General features: G+C 32.8%; 1 pseudogene; it reads right to left on the bottom strand.

Moving 5' to 3' along the window:
- LOC143636135 (protein ZINC INDUCED FACILITATOR-LIKE 1-like) overlaps positions 1 to 14,256 on the bottom strand; it is a 37,304-nt pseudogene extending 23,048 nt beyond the window's left edge.
- Between the last annotated feature and the right edge of the window lie 5,523 nt (positions 14,257 to 19,779).

Here is a 19,779-nt window from a genome sequence, read left to right as displayed (position 1 = left end):
TAATTTGTACCACAAAGTATGATTATATACCAAAAAAATTTGTTGTTATTATAAAAATAATTAATTAATATTCACGTTAACTATAAAGTAATCAACTTGTAATTGGTAATTTGTACCACGAAGCATGGTTGTATACCAAAAAAAATTATTGTTATTATAAAACTAATTAATTAATATTCAGTTTGACTATAAAGTAAATAATTTGTAATTTGTACCAAGAAGTATGGTTATATACCAAAAATATATTGATTACCTTAATTCAAACAAATTTAAGATTATTATTTAAAATATATGGATTACATTAATTACCAAGAAGTAATTAATTTAATGTATTTAAATTTAATATTCAAACGAATTACCTTAATTCGTCTAATGATTTACATATTTCCTTATTTACTTATTTACTTTAATATTAACGTTTAAACTTTAATATTTAAACTAATAACATAACATTTTAATTAATTTATTGTTATTATAAAAATAATTAATTAATATTCACGTTGACTATAAAATAATTAATTTGAAATAATTCAAATTAACTTTAAAATCGACTTGTTTATAATTTAAGGAAAGTCAAAGAATATAAAATGTTTTAATGGGATAACTAAATCACAATATTCTACTATACTATTAAAACAAATAAGATTGCCTCCACATTGCCCTTCCCTATTGGCCAATTCCCTTTATTTCCAAATATATCTTACACTTCTCTAATTTTCTTAACAATTAAATAAATTAAAAAGAAAATAAACTACTAATAATTAATGTAACCATTTAACTTTAAGTTTCAAAATAAATTACACTTCTCTAATTTCCTATATTTTGATTTTAGGGTTATTATATATGTGAGAAAACTTTCTTTTGATTTTAGCTTTAGGTTTTAAGGTTGAAATGTATTCACTTATTCCTCGTCTGCCTTAATTTATGTGGTTCTTCAATAATGTGGTTCTTCATCTTTACAAGTTAATATTATTAATTTCTGTTATCGCTATTATATAATTATATGATCTGATGAATATTCTTATGTGACATGTAACTCAAAAAAAATCAATATAATCTACACTACCACTAATCTGTCACATCCATAATTTGTTTTAAGTGAGAACATGTATTATTTTTTCAATGCACTCTAAGTGTTCGATCAAATGCTCAAACTAATTTTTATTTTATATATGATAACTTTTGTTTAATTGGCCGGTGAGCCTATAGCATTACATGTCCTTGATGCTTTGAGAATTCATCTTTTAGATTTTTTTTTTCTTCTTGAAAGGCGAACTTCATTAAAAACACAACAACCGGAGAACTCCCAAGGAGGAAATCCCCCTAAGTCAAACTTTACAAAACATCAAAAGAAAAATATTTCCAACCCTTCCAATCCACTCCCCCCGATTTCCCCCTACTACAAAACCAAAGATAACTCAACGATTTGACATCCGCCACTAACTCTACGACATTCCTATTCTTGTGAGTAAAAATCCTCTCGTTCCTAGCTTTCCAAATCCTCCAACAAGTCACCACAACAATCCCATATAAAATCTCTTTCCTACTTTTCGACCAACCCGAGCACTTAACCACTTCGAGCAAGTCTTTAATGGAAAAGAGAAAATTCGGAGGTAACCGAAGCCAGTTTGCAATGCCCTGCCACACACCAGTCGCCAGACCACAAACGGTAAACACGTGCTCCACTGTCTCAACCTGTTCACTGCAAAAATCACAATTACTCTCACCGAGGATAATATTCCTTCTTCGCAACGCCTCTTTAGTAGGGATTCTATCTAATAGAACCCTCCACATAAAAACATTACACTTTAAAGGCACCCACTTACACCAATTAAATTCAATGTTATCCCTCTGCTCCCCCACTCGATACTTGCTAATCCATATTTTGGCCTCATGGACTGAAAAGTCAACTGGGTCGGTATCAAACCAAACCATTTATCCCTTGTATTAATGGTGTGTTGGCCCACTAATAAAGAGTGGCAATCAATGAGTTCGTTTAATTCGTGGGCCGAAGATGGATACGTCCTCCAGTTCCATACACCCAGACCATGATCCCCAATTTTTCCAGCAACATGACACCACTTATTTACTTCAAGACGAAACAGACTTGGAAAAAGGTGCTTCAGAGGAACATTAACCACCCAAGGGTCTAACCAAAATCTAATAGACGAACCATTGCCTACCAAACCCCGAATCATATTACTCCCACTAGAGTCACCCACTTTAATCTTTGCGCAACTCTTAACCAATCTAGACCACGTACCCGAAATACAAGTTTTACAAGGATACGTCCCCCACTGTCGCGTAGACCCATGAATAGCATCAATGACCCGTCTCCACAAATAATCTTCTTCCACTCTATAACGCCAAAGCCACTTTAATAAAAACGCATCGTTGCTCTCTCCCAAACGGCAAATACCCAACCCCCCATATTTCTTAGAAGTAGTAACCTTGTCCCACACCACCCAATGAACTTTTCTAGTATCCTCGTCACCGCCCCACAGAAATCTTTTGACCAAAGATTCCAGTTTCAAGATGACCGCATTCGGCGCCTTATACAAAGCGAAGTAGTAAGACGGTAAACTTTCCAAGACCGATTTAATCAACACCAACCGACCACCTATCGAAAGCACCTTAGACTTCCACTTAGATAGCCTGTTCTTAAATACTTTGATCACGGGGTCCCAATTATTTATCCTACCCATGTTCGCCCCCACAACGATACCAAGATAGTTAAACGGAGTAGCCCCAGAGGAACATCCCAGGGTGCGCGCCATATCACTAACCTCATCCATCCCTTTCCCCACACCAAACAGAATAGACTTATTAATATTAATTCGAAGGCCCAAACATAAGTGAAACACTCTAAGCAAACGCCGTAGCGTGTCAAAATTACTACTCGACCATTCGCCCATAATCATCGCGTCGTCCGCATAGAGTAAATGAGAGAGAACTAACCCATTATTCGGAAGTCGAATACCAGAAAACGATCCCACCTCACACGCCTTTCTCATCATCCCTTCAAGAGCCTCCATAACAATAATAAATAAAAATGGGGAGATAGGATCGCCTTGTCTCATACCCTTCTCACAAGCAAATTCATACGTCGGAGAACCGTTCATTAGCACAGAGGACCTGGCTGACGCCAAAACACCCTTAATCCATTTACACCAGACCTCAGGAAATCTCATCTGTCTCATGATAGAAATCAAGAACTCCCAATTGATGTTATCGTAAGCTTTGACAAAATCAATCTTGAACATAAACAATTCCTTCCCAACTCTAGTAGCCCATGAAATAAGATAACTAATAATAAGAGGGCCATCAAGAATATACCTCCCCGCTATAAAAGCCGATTGCGTCTCTGATATAAGCCCATCCATCACCTTTCTTATCCGATTAGCTAGAGCTTTAAAAATCACTTTGCTGACTACACCAATCAAGTTAATCGGACGATACTCTCCTAAATCCACCGGATCCTTTGTTTTTGGCACCAATGTGATGAACGAAGAACCCGCTCCTCTACTAATAACTCCCGTCTCAGAAAACTCTTTAAAAATCTGCACAAAATCACCTGCAAACATGGACCAATATTTTTTAATAAAACGAAAGTCGGGCCCCGGCGCTTTATCACTCCCACAGTCCCAAACCGCATCCTTAATTTCTTTTTCTAGGAACGGAGCAATCAACCCATCCGCCTCCACAGGATCAAGAGTGTTAATGTCAACAACCATGAGGGAAGGCCGATATTGAATTTCTTCCACAAACTTCGACTTAAAAAACCGGTACACCTCTTTTTTAATCGCTTGTGGCCTCGTCACCCATTCACCATTAATAACCAAACCCGGGATAGAATTAGACACCCGACGCGAGTTAATAACTCCATGAAAAAAAGAAGAATTGGCATCCCCTTCCTTCGCCCACTGTACTCTAGCTTTTTGTTTCAGGTCCCGAGTTTTAAAAGATTCCAATTCTCTCAATCTCTTGTTAGCCTCTACTAGAACCCACACTTCCACCTCTGATGATTCCCGGATCTCTAAAGCCTCTTCTAGCTCCTTTATATCAGCCCTCAAGCCTAGTTCCTCCTCTTTCTCAACAGCAGACATTCTAATATTCCAAGACTTGATATTATTCCTCAACAGCCTTAACTTGCGCATGAATTTCACATCGGCCTGCCCTTCCAATTCGACACTGTTCCACGAGTCATCCACAACCTTATCCAACCCCTCTCTATTCAGCCACGAATTGTAAAAACGAAACGGTTTGGCACCGAAATTTGTTGATTCTATCTTCAATAACAACGGAAAATGATCCGATTCAACCTTATCCAAAACTCTATATTCCGCATTACTCCACTTGTTCATAAATGACTACGATACAAAGATAAGGTCAATACGACTAAGTTTGGTGACCGAAAGAAAAGTGAACCGTCGACCACGAAGCGAATACTCCGTTAACCCAGTCTCGTCTACAGAGTCGTTGAACTCTTTAGTCGCACCTTCATGAAACTTAGAGTTTCGACGTTCCAACCGATCTCTAACACTATTGAAATCCCCCGCCACAATCCACATCTCGTCGTCATCCGAAATCAACGCTTTGATGTCATTCCAAACCACACGTTTGTCCACTAACTTTTGCAGGCAGTACATGTTCACAAACAACACCTTTTGACCATCATTTTTCAAGTACCCCGAAACTACTAGCATAAACCTTCGCTTAATCACAGACGTCTTCATGAAAATCTTAGGATCCCAAACCGAAAATAAGCCCCCGGACCGACCAACAGCATCAACGATGTCAAAATCATATTCTCTAGGACCCCAAAACCTACTCACATTCACACCATCAAACGACTGAAACTGCGTCTCCTGTATCATAATAAAACCAACCTCATTCGTCACTTTTAAATTTTTTAACCAGTTACCTTTACAAGTCGAACCCAGCCCTCTAATATTCCAGGATAAACAATTCATGACGAAACACGTTGAAAGCCTTCTTCGCTTACCATACTCAAAACAGACTGTTGATACCTATCTATGTTTACCGCCCCCAAGGTATGACCCAACGCCAATGTAGCATTTGTCTCTTCAAGCGCATCCATCCCACCTCCCACCACTTGATCTTCGCTAGTCACAAACTCCCTACCCACTTCAACAGAACCAACCACAGAATCCCCGCTACTTGTACCACCATCCTCTTTATCGGCTAAGTGAGCACCTTGAACCGTAAAAATAAAACGATCAATATCATAAGGATCGTCACCTTCCCTAGACCGTTTCTTAGGCCGTTCAAGACCCGTTGGAGAAGGCGACTTATCCAACCGATTCTTCTTCCTAAAGCTACCTCTTTTCTTTTTCTTAGTACCCGAGCACTCCAAAACATCTGGCATACAAAAATCTAGCCCATCCGCATCTAGAGGATCATGACCTTTAGTCACCGTCTCCTCTTGAACAACCGGCTGAGACTTGTTCAAATTCGTGTTTAAATTCAACCCATCATCCACAACAGAATTCTCCACATCTCTATGCCACTCCACTGTCCTCTTCCCTTGCACCACATCGTCTAATGGGCCCTCCCCCTCCGAACCAATGCAGTCTGGAAGCCACTCGCCAACCTCTTCCTCAACTAGGATAGATAATAACTCATTTCTCCAACTCAAACTACAAACTTGGTTAATTCTTTTCATCATGTTACATAAAACGCCTACCATGGCATACGAGTAATCTTCAAGGTCTTCATTAATTTGAGCCGATTGTACCACCCTCCCAAACATAGACCCAACCTTGTCAACAACACTGGAATCAAATAAGCAAAGGGGCAACCCAAATACCTTAAGCCAAGCGATTCTATCATATGGTAATCTTTGTCCTTCCCATAACACCAAGGAAATAAACACTGAATCCCAAACCTCCTATGTACTCAAAAACTCCAACATACCCTCCTTGTCATCAAACACTAATACCACCGATAAACCTCCCACATAACGAATACGAACATTCGGTAGTCTCACTGATACTAACCACTCCTTTAGAGACGTCAAAGCCGGTAAATCTTTAGTTGTGCCTACCAATCCCAACCCATTCCAGTAAGCATTCCCAGAGAAGTCATCATCCAAAACCACATTAAACAACCTATCTTCCTTTTCCTTTCCAACCAACGTATCACGAAACGAACGACCTTCAGAAGACACAGGGACTGAAGTATTATCCACCGAAGCTTGCGCATCCTTCCTCTCACCAGCATCCTTAGTTTTATTGTTACGTTTTTTATTAATCAGATGATTATATGTTTTCAGTTTCAATTTTAAGTAGCTCATTATATTATGTCTTCGTAGTTCAGTCTGTTAGTTGGGTTATGTTCATAATATGCATATGTTCACCTTATAGTTCATAATAATTAGAACTTATATGTTATATGTTATTACATTAACATAAACAAATAATATAACACCAACATTAAAATTAAGAAAGATAATAACTTTTCAACGTTTTTTAAACTTTATACACTTAATCAATTAACTTTATATATTTTGAAACATCTAATTATACTTTTTATCTTATTGTTTTATTTTTTAAATATATATTTAAGAAAGACGGTAAGTTTTCAACGTTTTTAATGTTGTGGCTTAAATCTCGGCCATATGTTTTACAAATCACATACATTCTGTAAATATAATTATAACTGTTTTTGAATTGGATTAATTCCAAATTACATATAATGATGATAAACTTAAATACTTTTAAAATCACTTCTATATTTAAGAAGGTTAACAAAAATAATTTTGTTCTATTTTTTAGAGGTGTCATCTGCCTATTTATAATCACTCGAGGAAGGCGCCGAAAGACGTCAATACCCGTGGTGTCTCATAGGTATTCCGGTAAATCATTTCTGTACATGGGCCATGTTTGACTCAGTTTCTTGTGTTTTTTTTGCTTGGTGATGTGTGTTATCATAAACGTAATGTGCTTTTTTTTTCCAGGTCTTCTATAATAAACTATGTTTTATATTTAGGCAGAGAATCACACAAGTGACAAACGGGACAGCTGGCATTAAAAATAAATTTCAAACTTCTAACCAGGTTTGAGTTTTGGTTTTTAACCAGGTTTGAGAAGCGTTTTTGTTGTCGAATTTAATCCAGTTAATTGCTCGTGTTATTTGCATGTTTATGATTTTACTCTAAATAAGGATGAGGTATGGCTTTACTCCGAGTCACTTATTTTAGAATTTCAACATAATTAAGAGTCTAATGCTTTTATCTTTAATTGAATCTTTTTATTTCTTCATAATGTGATTATAGCCCTCATCTTTTATTCTGATTGAGATTTTGAACGTTAAATTAGGCAGGTTTTTTAAATTGGGAATTTAGATTCTTCCATTGAGATAATGATCTAATAATTTTAGACAAGCATAAACGGATTCAGATTTTGATAATGTTATTGTAGGGTTTGGATCGTACAACACTGCCATGGTTAATAAGATGCACTACAACATGCGGCAGTTGACTCAAAGTCTCAAGTTGTATTTTTCATTATATAAAGCAACAAAATTATTTGATTTTGTATCATTTATCTTAAGATTACAACGAAGCCAACCTTTTTGTAAAGAAAAAATAAAAAAACTGAAGTTAAGTAAATTTACAAGTGACGATTAAAGCATGCTATGTTAAAATATGTATAGTTATTCAGTTTCGAATGCTTCGAAATACTGATTAAAGAAACTGTTTTGTGTTTCACTTGTAGCCATTTCAGCCTTTCAGGACCTGCAACATGGCACATATTTAATACAAATTCTAATGAATGTGAGGAGCTGGAGTCATATAATAGGATGTCGTCTTTTAGGGAAACGATAGCTCTATAATGATAACTGCAATCGAAATTAGACTTGTATGAATATAACCATGTTTGTTTTAAATGTAGTTAGAATAACTTCAGTTATTGCTTAATTTTAGTGGCGTTAATAAAATTAGTTCATGTCATTTTGTTTTCAATGTAGTCGGAATTACTTCATTTATAATGCTTGATTATAGAGGTGTAAACCGGCCAAGCATGAATTAAAATGAGTTTCAGTGTAGAACGGGTTCTGGTTAATAAAGGATTTGAGCAAAATGAATTTGGGTCAGAACGGATCATTTTAAAATGGTTTCATAATTGGTTTGTTTTATACAGCTTTGCTTGAAGTCAAATTTCTATGCAGTATTAACGAAAAAAGGAAATAGATCATAGCCAACTTTCATGCAAAGTCACAAATCTTTGTTTAAAATGTTGAATGTTGATGTTTACGCCATGAAGGGGTTTTGAATTCAATATTTAAATTCACCATTTTTTTAAAATAAGTAAAAGTTTAAGAATAATATGGTTGTTATTTGTTATTCTATTTTGTTATTATACATTGTCATTGAAAGCCCATGAAAATCCTTAGGTACTTAAGAATGAGTTTAGGTCGAAACTGGTTTTTAAAAAGGAGTATCAAAATGGTTTGTCAAACCAAGCGGGTCAAAAGCTATTATTATTAGAAAATATTTCGGTTCAATAGTCGTGCCACTGATGCACTTTGAAAATTTTCTAGATGTACTTATTATCATTGATTTTTTAGTTTTTTATTTTATGTTTCCATTTTCGTGCCTAACCGTTGATTTATTTACGTGTACAAGAGGGTCTTGAAATGATAATCACAATGATGACAAAAGGTGTTATTGGTTTCTTTGTGTGTCTTATGTGTCTTCCTTTGTTGATCAGAGATTCTTTTGACTTTTTTGTGACAACAGTGTAATTTCTTGTGTTTAACTATATCTGATTATTCAATGTATGCTAAAAATTTCTTGGACTTAATTTGTTGTATAGAAATAATATAAGCATGTTTTATGAAATCTGAAGAGATTGTTTGTGGCTGCATATCTCTTAATAAGCTTAGGTGCAACCCTGCAGGGTTCGAAATGATTATTTGGTCAACCGAAAAACTGACGTTAATGATAGACCAACCGACGTTGATGTATATATATATATATATATATATATATATTGTGTTGTATAGTTTATTGATGATGTAGGAAGGATTGTGTGAGATTTATGGTGAATCATGGGTTTTGAATATGGGAATGTGTGAACTTCTATTGATGTCAACAATAATTTGAAAATAAAAAAAATAAATGCCCAACTTTCTTAAAACGTTGTTGTAGTTATTACAAATCTTTTTTTTTACAATATATAGGTTTAGTTTCGAACCATGAGTTGAGTTTAGGGATGGCAATCAATTTTTTTTTGTTGTTTTTAGTTTATTACCGGAACATAATAAGTGATTCCATATGGTTAATTTTACGTCAACTTTCTAAACATTTTAGCAATTTTAGCACATTACTAAACAACTTTCTTGCTATGCACAGGTGTTTCACATGTTATTGCATTACCATAATAAGTTTTATTCTATTATAACTTTTATGTAATAAATCAAAACTCATTCGTAATCTTATACATCTACTAATCAATCTATTACAAAGTAGTATATTAATTGCCTTAATACTAATATAAGTCTTCCTATGACTTCGTTATTCCCACCAGTTCATTTTAAATATAGTATATATATTTTAAGTAGTGTGTATAGACGTAGTATATCCAAAAAGTAATTGACGGTTTTAATTGAATTTAATTGACGATTTTTATATTTCCACTCGTGTAGTACACGGGTTAATAACCTAGTTTATGTTAATTAAGCTATTTAAAACAATAAGGAAAGTCAAACAAAATAAATCGTATTAATGAGATAATTTATATAATATTTGAACTAACAATAAAACATTTTAATTAATTTATTGTTATTATAAAAATAGTTAATTAATATTCACGTTGACTATAAAAAATTAATTTGAATAATTCAAATTAACTTTAAAATCGGTTTGTTTATAAATTAAGGAAAATCAAAGAATATAAAATTATTTAATGAGATAATTAAATTACAATATTTATGTTAATGATTTACATAAACAATAAGAAAAGTCAAACAAAATAAATGGTATTAATGAGATAATTCATATAATATTTGAACTAACAATAAAAAATTTTAATTAATTTATTGTTATTATAAAAATAATTAATTAATATTCACGTTGACTATAAAATAATTAATTTGAAATAATTCAAATTAACTTTAAAATCGGTTTGTTTAAACATCTATAAAATGAAGTTAATGAAGTTATTTAAAACAATAAGGAAAGTCAAACAAAATAAATGGTATTAATGAGATAATTAATAGCAAATAGATTAAAACACACCGGAAAAAAATATAGATCAAACTTATCTCGGATTTCCGATATACAATGGTATTTTATTTTTTATAAACACAATAAGATGAATATACATGAATATTAACAAATTAAAAAAATAAAATATACATCAACATTAAAATTAAAATCTATACATACTATAAACTCATAGTCATTCCGTGAAATTAAATTATATGAGTCGGCAATTACCTGAAATAATAAAAAAAATATTAATATTGATATTATGGATTATTTTAATTATAACTAATAACAGGAAAATTTTAAAGGTGTTAACGAAAAAACGAAATTTAAAGATGTTACCAGAAAAAAAATTGTATAAGCTGTGACACTCACCGGAAAATGTTACCTGAAATAATAAAAAAGAATATTAATATTGATATACGGATCATGTTACCGGAAATACTTACCGGAAAAACGTAACAATGGATATAAGATTTTGATTAACAAACTAAAATGAAATCCTCAGCAAATTAAACGGGTAAATAACCTGAAATAATGTAAAACAACCATTGTTATAGGTATAAAACATAGCCGGAAAAAATGTAACGGAAAATCTTGCCGGAAATACTTACCGAAAAAACGTAAAACGTTCACATATCACCTTCATGGCCGTTTATGATTTACAACCTAAACTGATTTTAATAAAATCAGTTAACAATAAGAATAAACATAAAAAGGTTAGCAGAAACAACAACCGGAAAAAAATAAGGTTGCCGAAAAAATAGATAAACCATAGGAAGTTTATTATAAAATACAAACTTACCGGAAAATTGATACAAATATTGAATGATATTCGCCGGAATATATTAATAGGTGAAAGAGAGAAAATGTTGAATATGGTAAAAAATTAAGAAATGTTATGGTTTAAATATAGGTTAGTGGATAAGTTGGCATGCTTAAGAAAGGTAATGGTAACAAGGTAATGATGTGGCATCCTATGTGGATACCCTAGAATGATGACATGTGAAAATTGCTCCTTGCTTTAATAGTATGTATGGATATTTGAATGGCTGAGATTAATTTAATAAATAAAAATTGATGGAAAGGGTATGAATGTAATAACTCACCTTTGTTGACTTTCTCTCTCCACGTGCAAGGCACATGCAATCCACCTCATCATTTTAAAATGTCCATAACTTTTTTATATGACAATATTTTTTTAAAAAAAAGTCACCATAATAATAAGCGTTTTTTATCTTTAATATGAGTATCATATTGTTAATTAAAATAAAAAAAATTAATGGGTTTTTTAATTATGGTTTTTTTGTTATTCATTATGTCATTGTCTAATATATTGTTTCCATTGTGTTTTACATTTCAAGTCATTGTGTTATATATATTCACCATTGTGTCTTACGTCTTAGACCATTTTGTTATACGTATTCACCATTGTGTCTTACGTTTAGGTCATTGTGTTATACATCTTTACCATTGTGTTTTACGTTTCAAGTTATTGTGTAACATGTATTAATCATTGTGTTTTATGTATTAGATAATTTGTTGTAATTTTATCATTATTTTTTCATATTATTATTATTATAAAATGGTGTTATTAGTATTTAAAAAAACATAATGATGAGTTGAAAGACACAATGACGAAAAAACACAATGATAAGAGAAAAGACACAATGGTGTGCGAAAAGACACAATGTTGTGCGAAAAAAGACACAATGGTGTGAGAAAAGACACAATGGCGAAAAAAGACACAATGGTGTGTGAAAAGACAAAATGACGAAAAAAGACACAATGATAAGCAAAAAGACACAATGGTGTGCAATAAGATACAATGACGAAAAAAGACACAATGACGAAAAAATACACAATGATAAGCGAGACACAATGGTGTGCGCAAAGACACAATGGTGTGTGAAAAGACAATGAAGAAAAAAGACACAATTATAAGCGAAAAGACACAATGGTATGCGAAAAGACACAATGACGAAAAAACACAATGATAAGCGGAAAGACACAATGATGTGCAAAAAGACACAATGGTGTGCAAAAAGACACAATGACGAAAAAAGACACAATGGTGTGCAAAGACACAATGATAAACGAAAAGACACAATGGTGTGCGAAAAGATACAATGACGAAAAAAGACACAATGATAAACGAAAAGACACAATGGTGTGCGAAAAGACACAATGGTGTGTGAAAAGAAACAATGAAGAAAAAAGACACAATTATAAGCGAAAAGACACAATGGTTTGCAAAAAGACACAATGACGAAAAAGACCAATGGCGAAAAAAGACACAATGACGAAAAAAGACACAATGGTGTGCGAAATAACACTATGACGAAAAAAGACACAATGATAAGCGAAAAGACACAATGGTGTGCGAAAAGACACAATGACGAAAAAAGACACAATGGTGTGCGAAAAGACATAATGACGAAAAAAGACACAATGATAAGCGAAAAGACACAATGGTGTGCGAAAAGACATAATGACGTGATTTTGTTTTAAATTTTATATAACAAAAATTATACTCATATTAAAGATAAAAAAAACGCTTGTTATTATGATGAATTTTTTTTAAAAAAAATATCATACGAAAAAGTTATAAACATTTTAAAATGATGGAGGTATTAACATGTGTCTTTCATGTGGAGAGGGAAAATGTGTACAATTACTTTTACATTTTTTCCTTTGGTCCCCACTTGACACATGTCAATTATTTATAACTTCCCACACTTCTCATTTTTATTATCATTTGTAAAATAACTTGACCCTACGTAATACACTTTAAGAAATATGTAAAAAATGGAATACAATGGGTAAAAGTTGTTACCAACAAAGCCCGCATAGTAACTAATGTCCTCCTCTTTCTCTGCAATGTTAAAATCCCTTACCTACAATAATAAATCAAGATAAATAATTAAAAATGTCAAAAAATCTGATAAATGGGGACAAAGCAAAGATATAATAAGCTAGTAACTTACCATGAAATAAACAAACGGGAAGAGAGATGAAATTGGGAGTGCTGGAAAGGATAAAACCGGAATAGATGTTAATTTTTTTTTAACAAAGCTGGTTATATCATTCTTCCTTTCAAACAAAAGAAAAAAATATATAATGATGACTCTTTAATAAACCCATGAAAGCAAATGGATCTTACATTTTCTACACCTAAACGTTAATACCAATATTTTATGTAATATAAAATAAATAATAATAATAATAATAGTAATAATAATAATAATAATAACATTTATGCAGAATTTAGTTTGTTTGTGGAAATGAAAAATTCAACAATTGAATATCAACACGCATAGTAGCATACAATTCCTAAATTTATGTAATAATATAAATACTAATAATTAATCACTGAATAAAGATGAGAATATATATATATATATATATATATATATATATATAATTGATTTCTTTTAAGAACCGCTTTGAGTTTTAAGAACTCGAAAGAACTCAACTTAACAACTTTTTTTTTGAGTTTTTTTTACACGTGTGTATTACGTAAGTGTAAGTAATGCACAAAAAATTACCGTAATTTTTTACACATCGAATCGACTTATTACACATGTGTAACTAATATTTAAACTTGTGTAATCATCATAAATACTTATTCTCTCTCTTGATTAATATTTTAATCAGATTTATTCTCAGCCACATATTTCATACTCATTTAATTAAATGTGTGGTCCATAATAAGTTCTCAAAGTTCTAACAACTCAAGAGGTTCTCGAATTATCCATCCCCTATATATATATATATATATATATATGTTACTTACAAATACATAACACCAAGACCCATACAAAAACGAGCTCTTTAATGGGCAACCCAGTTTGTATTTGTTTATCTCGGTCCACTTTGCAAGCCGAACAGTTCTCATGGTATACCCGATCCAAAAGCTCGCCTTTGAGTTTGTTGTTGATCATCATTATAACTTTAAATCACGCCACGCCAAGCCAGTAGTCGGCTGCCTTCAATTCTTATCTTCCTGCTCACAATTCTAGCCAACAACACACGCCAAACCGGCTTCTTCCCTGCTTCTAATATGGATTCCAATGTCCTATAGGGAGGGGAAGAAAGATGTGTAGAAGAAGATGCTGAGTAGTTTGGTTGTTGAAATACTGCTATATATTACGGGGTACTATTTTACGTTTTGTTTTCAAAAGATCACCACTTTGGTCCTTGTTAATATAATTAATGAAGTCGTTCTCTATTTAGGAGCATTGTTTAAGGGGAAAATGACTAAAATGTCCTTTTAGCCATAATAATTCTTAAAATGTGCATTCAAATCCCATTGGTTCCACCTAGCCCAAAACTAATCGGTCCGCCTAGTTATTCTATCCAAATGCCGAGCGCCACATATCAAGAGTGTTTCATGTCGGCCTTTTTTGTCTGACCGCCGGACAAAATGATTCTGGCACCGCCTAGTTATTTCAAAACCAGGCGCCAGATGGATTTGTCTAGGCGTATGGTGGATTTTATAGTCGTCGGGTGATTTTTTTCTAGGCAGCTACTAAGTTTTATAAAAGCGGCTACTAGATTAATCTAGGCGTCGTCTAGTTTTTTAAATTCAAACCCTTCACAATTTTTTTTCCATAAAACTGTTTATATATAATATCATATTTGAATTCTTTTTTTTCATAAAATCAAAAAAAAATTCCATATTATTAAAGATCTTACTACATAAGTTACGAAATTGTTTGATTATTATTTTTATACACGTAAGTTTTCATATAGCATCAGATTCTTTTATATTATGAAACAAAATTTCATAAAGGATTTGAATTTGAAAAACCAGTCGACGTCTAGAGTAATCTAGTAGTCTCTTAGAAAAAACCACAAGAAGCCTAAAAGAAACCACCCGACGCCTAGAAAAATCCACCCGGCGCCGGGAGCATTTTTGTCATGCGGTCAAAAAAGGAAGCGGTCAACGGGAAACATTTTTGACATGAGGCGCTCAGTCATTGAAATTGAATAACTAAGCGCACTGGTTGGTTTTGAGCTGAACATAATAAAAGCAATGGAATTTGAATGAAAATTTTGAGAATTATGATAGTTAAAATGGACATTTTAGTCATTTTCCCTAGTTTAAGTTTGGATACTTGTGATTTTAAGTAATGACATTTATTATTTTATTGCTTGTGATTACTTTTTATTAATTATTTTAACGACCAACAAATAAAGCTCAGTTACTCAGTGTAACCCAATAACTAAAGGCGATCCCATACGTCCGATATCTATCGTAGACAGCGCTATGTAGTCCAAGCCCATCTCCTGTTCCTGTAAAAACCAGTCACCAAAGACCCACTACGATAAACCCGATTAATATCATATTTGAACTTAAACCTTGCATCATACAGTTTTAATCAGAGTTAAGTTATATTTTTATTACTATCCGCTTGATTGATGTCATTTATATATAAGTTTGCTTTTGTATAATTTAACAAAGGGTATCTCAGGTTTACTTTTGTATGGTTTAACAAAGGGTATCTCAATCCACTTGATTAATGTCATTTATATATTAGGTTTACTTTCGTATGATTTGACAAAGGGTGTTTGCTTTAAAAGAAAGTTAAGAGGAAATTAGATTGAAGTGGAAATGATTTGGCAAACGACATTGTCATCCTAATTTGGGGTGGCAACCAATAAAAAGGAAAATTTTCTAAAATAAGCTTTTATGAATACGTTTTTTAGGTTTTAGGTGTTATTTTCAACAAATTCCAAAAATAGGTATTATAAACTAGTCATGACGAATAGTTAGTTTATGATTACACACGAGTAGTTTGTATAACCAATTAAAATTTACCACGTGTCCATAAACTAACCGTAACGACCGGTTTCAATAATCATCTACTCGTAACGATTAAATAAGTTTCAAACTTCGTAATCAACGCCCACGAGTAAATAAGAAATCCTTTAGTCGCAACGAGTAGATTTTAAAACTTTACGAGACACGAGTAGTTTATTAAACTAACCACGATGATGCGTTTGTTTACCAAATACATCAAACCGCTTAGTGTTACAAAATACTAACAGGAATGGTTAGTTTGATATGTCAACTAGTCGTTACGAGTAGATCTTGGTCAACGACTAATTTACATTCACCATACGAGTATTTTATTAGTAATAAACTCCTCTCGATAAGTTTACCTGGTAAAAATTACGCATGCGAGTAGTTTATATGTAGTTAACTTGTTGTGACTAGTTTACCTTGTTTACATTCCCGAGACGAGTATTTTATTAGTAATTAACTCGTCCTTATAAGTTTACCTGATTTACACTAACAATACGAGTAGTTTATATGTAGTTAACTCGTTGTGACAAATATCATGCTATACACTAGTCGTGGCTATATATTAATTTGTATATTACTCATTTAGTTTACTAGAATCCCTTACCAGTTGACTTTCCAACCAAACCATTACCGTTGAAAAAAAAACCAGAAGTAGAAAATGTCTAAGTTGTCAAATGAATTGCCGGAATCACTTTGCCACCGACGCAACGATGGAAGGGTTATTTGTTCTTGTGGTTTTGTTACAAAGATTCACACTTCTTGGACCGAAGCAAATCCTAGCAGAATATTTTACTGCTACAAGAGTGTGATTTTATTTTTTTTTTATTTTTGGTTATTCATTTTTATTAATTTTGATGTCACAATACATTGTTCGCAGGCATCTAGATGTGGTTTCGTATGTTGGTTCGATACCTCTTTGTGCCAAAGAGCTCAATGTATCATTCCGGGTCTTTTAAGATCCATCGACAAACATGAAGCCATGGCCAGAGCAAACGAAATTCAAAACAAAAGATTAAAGATGTATTTAGTTTTGAGTTGGATGTTTTTTGTGTTTTATTTAATTTCAAAATGACATAAGTTATAAAGGTCATTATTGTGTTTATGTTCTACTAAGAGCTATGAAAATGGACTTTGGTTGTGACATGCACTATGCTTATAATTTTTATCGATGTTATGTGTGTTATAATAAGAAGAGAACAATATTTGTAACATTAATTAGTAGTTTGTTTGCTGTGGGCTGGATTACGATTTTATAATATTTTGCAAAATTCCATGTGTGGTAGTGTTTTTTCGTTTATTTAGTAAAAACAATATGTCTTAGTGTTTTTTCGTTCGTTTTAATTAGTAAAAACTAATTTTAAAGAATTTATAAAATAAATTGGAATACCGATACACGAGTCGCAACGAGTAGATTGGTAGTAGGAGGCAAATCTCCTATTGTTCTTACAGAATATGCTCTTCTTGTTCTCAAACACTGAGACTGAGATAGAAAGGAGCCTAGACGGCCTAAAGGCTGGTCTCTCACTCAAAAACAATACGGGAAGCAAGTTCTTTCAGTACCGAAATTAGTCATTGTTGAGTCTCAAGGTAGTCTGAGAGATAGAACCGGTGTTTTTTGCTGTCTACTTGAATAAACTAGCCAGGACCAATTAGTTAATAGTTAACTACTCGTATAGGGAATGTAAGCTAATCACGGCGAGTTAGCTACAAATAAACTACTCGTATGGGTAATGTAAATCAAGTAAACTTATCAGGACGAGTTAATTACTAACAATACACTCGTATTGGGAATGTAAACAGGGTAAACTAGTCATGACGAGTTAACTACATATAAACTACTAGTATGCGTAATGTTTACCAGGTAAACTTATCGAGACGAGTTAATTACTAATAAAATACTCGTAGGTGAATGTAAACTAGTCGTTGACCAAGATCTACTCGTAACGACTAGTTGACCTATTAAACTTACCATTTTGGTTAGTATTTTGTAAAACTAACCAGTTCGATGTATTTGGTAAACAAATGCATTATCGTGGTTAGTTTGATAAACTACTCGTGTCTCGTAAAGTTTTAAAATCTACTCGTTGCGACTAAAGGATTTCTTATTTACTCATGGGCTTTGATTACGAGGCTTGAAACTTATTTAATCGTTACGAGTAGATAATTAGTGAAACTGGTCGTTACGGTTAGTTTATGGACAGATGCCAAATTTTAATTTGTTATATAAACTACACGTGTGTAATCATAAACTATTCGTCACGACTAGTTTATAATACCTATTTTTGGAATTTGTTAGAAATGACACCTAAAACCTGACAAACGCATTCATAAACGCTTATTTTGGGAATTTTCCCCAATAAAAAATAAGCAGCCATGTGACCTTCATAAACGGATAAAATTCACAGTTGCTAGAGTCCAGAGAGCTGTAAATGAATTGAACATTTGATGAATTATTCGATATTAAGTTTGTTTACATCTGTTCCGTTAATATATGAATGAGCATGAACAATGAATTTCGCTCGATTAACAAAATTAATGGACATAAAAAAGGTTTTGTTCGTGAACGTTCGATAAAGTGTTTGTTTGTGTTCATTAATGTTTTCTTTAGGTTTGTTCATTAAAAACTATTAATGATTTTTCTAATCTTATTATATAAAATTAAGCAAAATTCATGACTACAAACAAAAATACTTAATTAGTATTATGTGCAGTGGCGAAGCTTGAACTTAGTCACGGGGTGACCGAAGTCACGGACTTATAAATTTTCGGGTCGATGGTTCGGTTTATGTCGTGATTCGGGTCGGATCGGTGATTCGGTCGGGTCGGATCAAACAATATGATATCTATATATCTAATTTTTCTTCATTTAATCAAACAATTGTTCTTACAATAAAAAAACAAAATAGTTTTTTAACCAACAAAGACCTAAAATTCATGATGATACGAGAGGAAGGTTGAGTAGGGATAAGCAAATTCGGTATTGATACCGGTACCGGTACCGGAATCGGTACATATTTGGTACCATCGGTACCGAATAGATACCAAAGTTTTGAGTTTTGGTACCAGTATATCTCAAATTTTACCTTTAATACCGGTATCGAACCTAATATTTTGGTATCTGTACCGGCACCGGTACGGTACCGATCTCATCCCTAAGGGTGAATTCCTAGAAGAAGAATTGCAAATACCTAAAATATCTTTTAAAAACAAATCGTTTTACTATTCGACTACTATTTTGTAACTTATGTTTATAAATATTGCGAGATTTTAGAAAAAAAAACAAACGATGGGGTATTATATTAAAAACACAAAATCAGTAGTGACAGGTAGCATTTTGGAAAAATACATCGGGGGTGACCGCGCTTAATACCTATAAAAATTTTCGAGAAAAATCGCGAAATTTACCCTATTAACGGAGAAAACGGTAGTGGCCGGGGCCACCCCGGTCCCCACATAGCTTCGCCACTGATTATGTGATTAATTATAACATGTTTAGGATTGAGTTTGAAAAATGCTTATTGTCTTAGTGGTGTTTTCCAAAAGCCAATAAGTTAAAAATGTGTTTGACAATCACAAAATCTTTTTTTATTTTAGTTTTTTTAAAGGGTTAAAAGATAGTATTTCCAAAGCCTCAAATTCTGGTTTTTCAAAATAGTTTTTTGAAAAAGCTAATAAGTCAATAAGCATTTTCAAACTCGATCTCAAACATGATCTTAATACACAAATTAACATG

This window comes from Bidens hawaiensis, unplaced genomic scaffold (genome assembly GCF_021521415.1).
Source record: "Bidens hawaiensis isolate Kalapana, Puna unplaced genomic scaffold, B.hawaiensis_p1.1 tig00007800_1, whole genome shotgun sequence".
NCBI lineage: Eukaryota > Viridiplantae > Streptophyta > Magnoliopsida > Asterales > Asteraceae > Bidens > Bidens hawaiensis.
The sequence above is the reverse complement of the archived record's forward strand: the minus strand, read 5'-3'. Positions and strand labels throughout refer to the sequence as shown.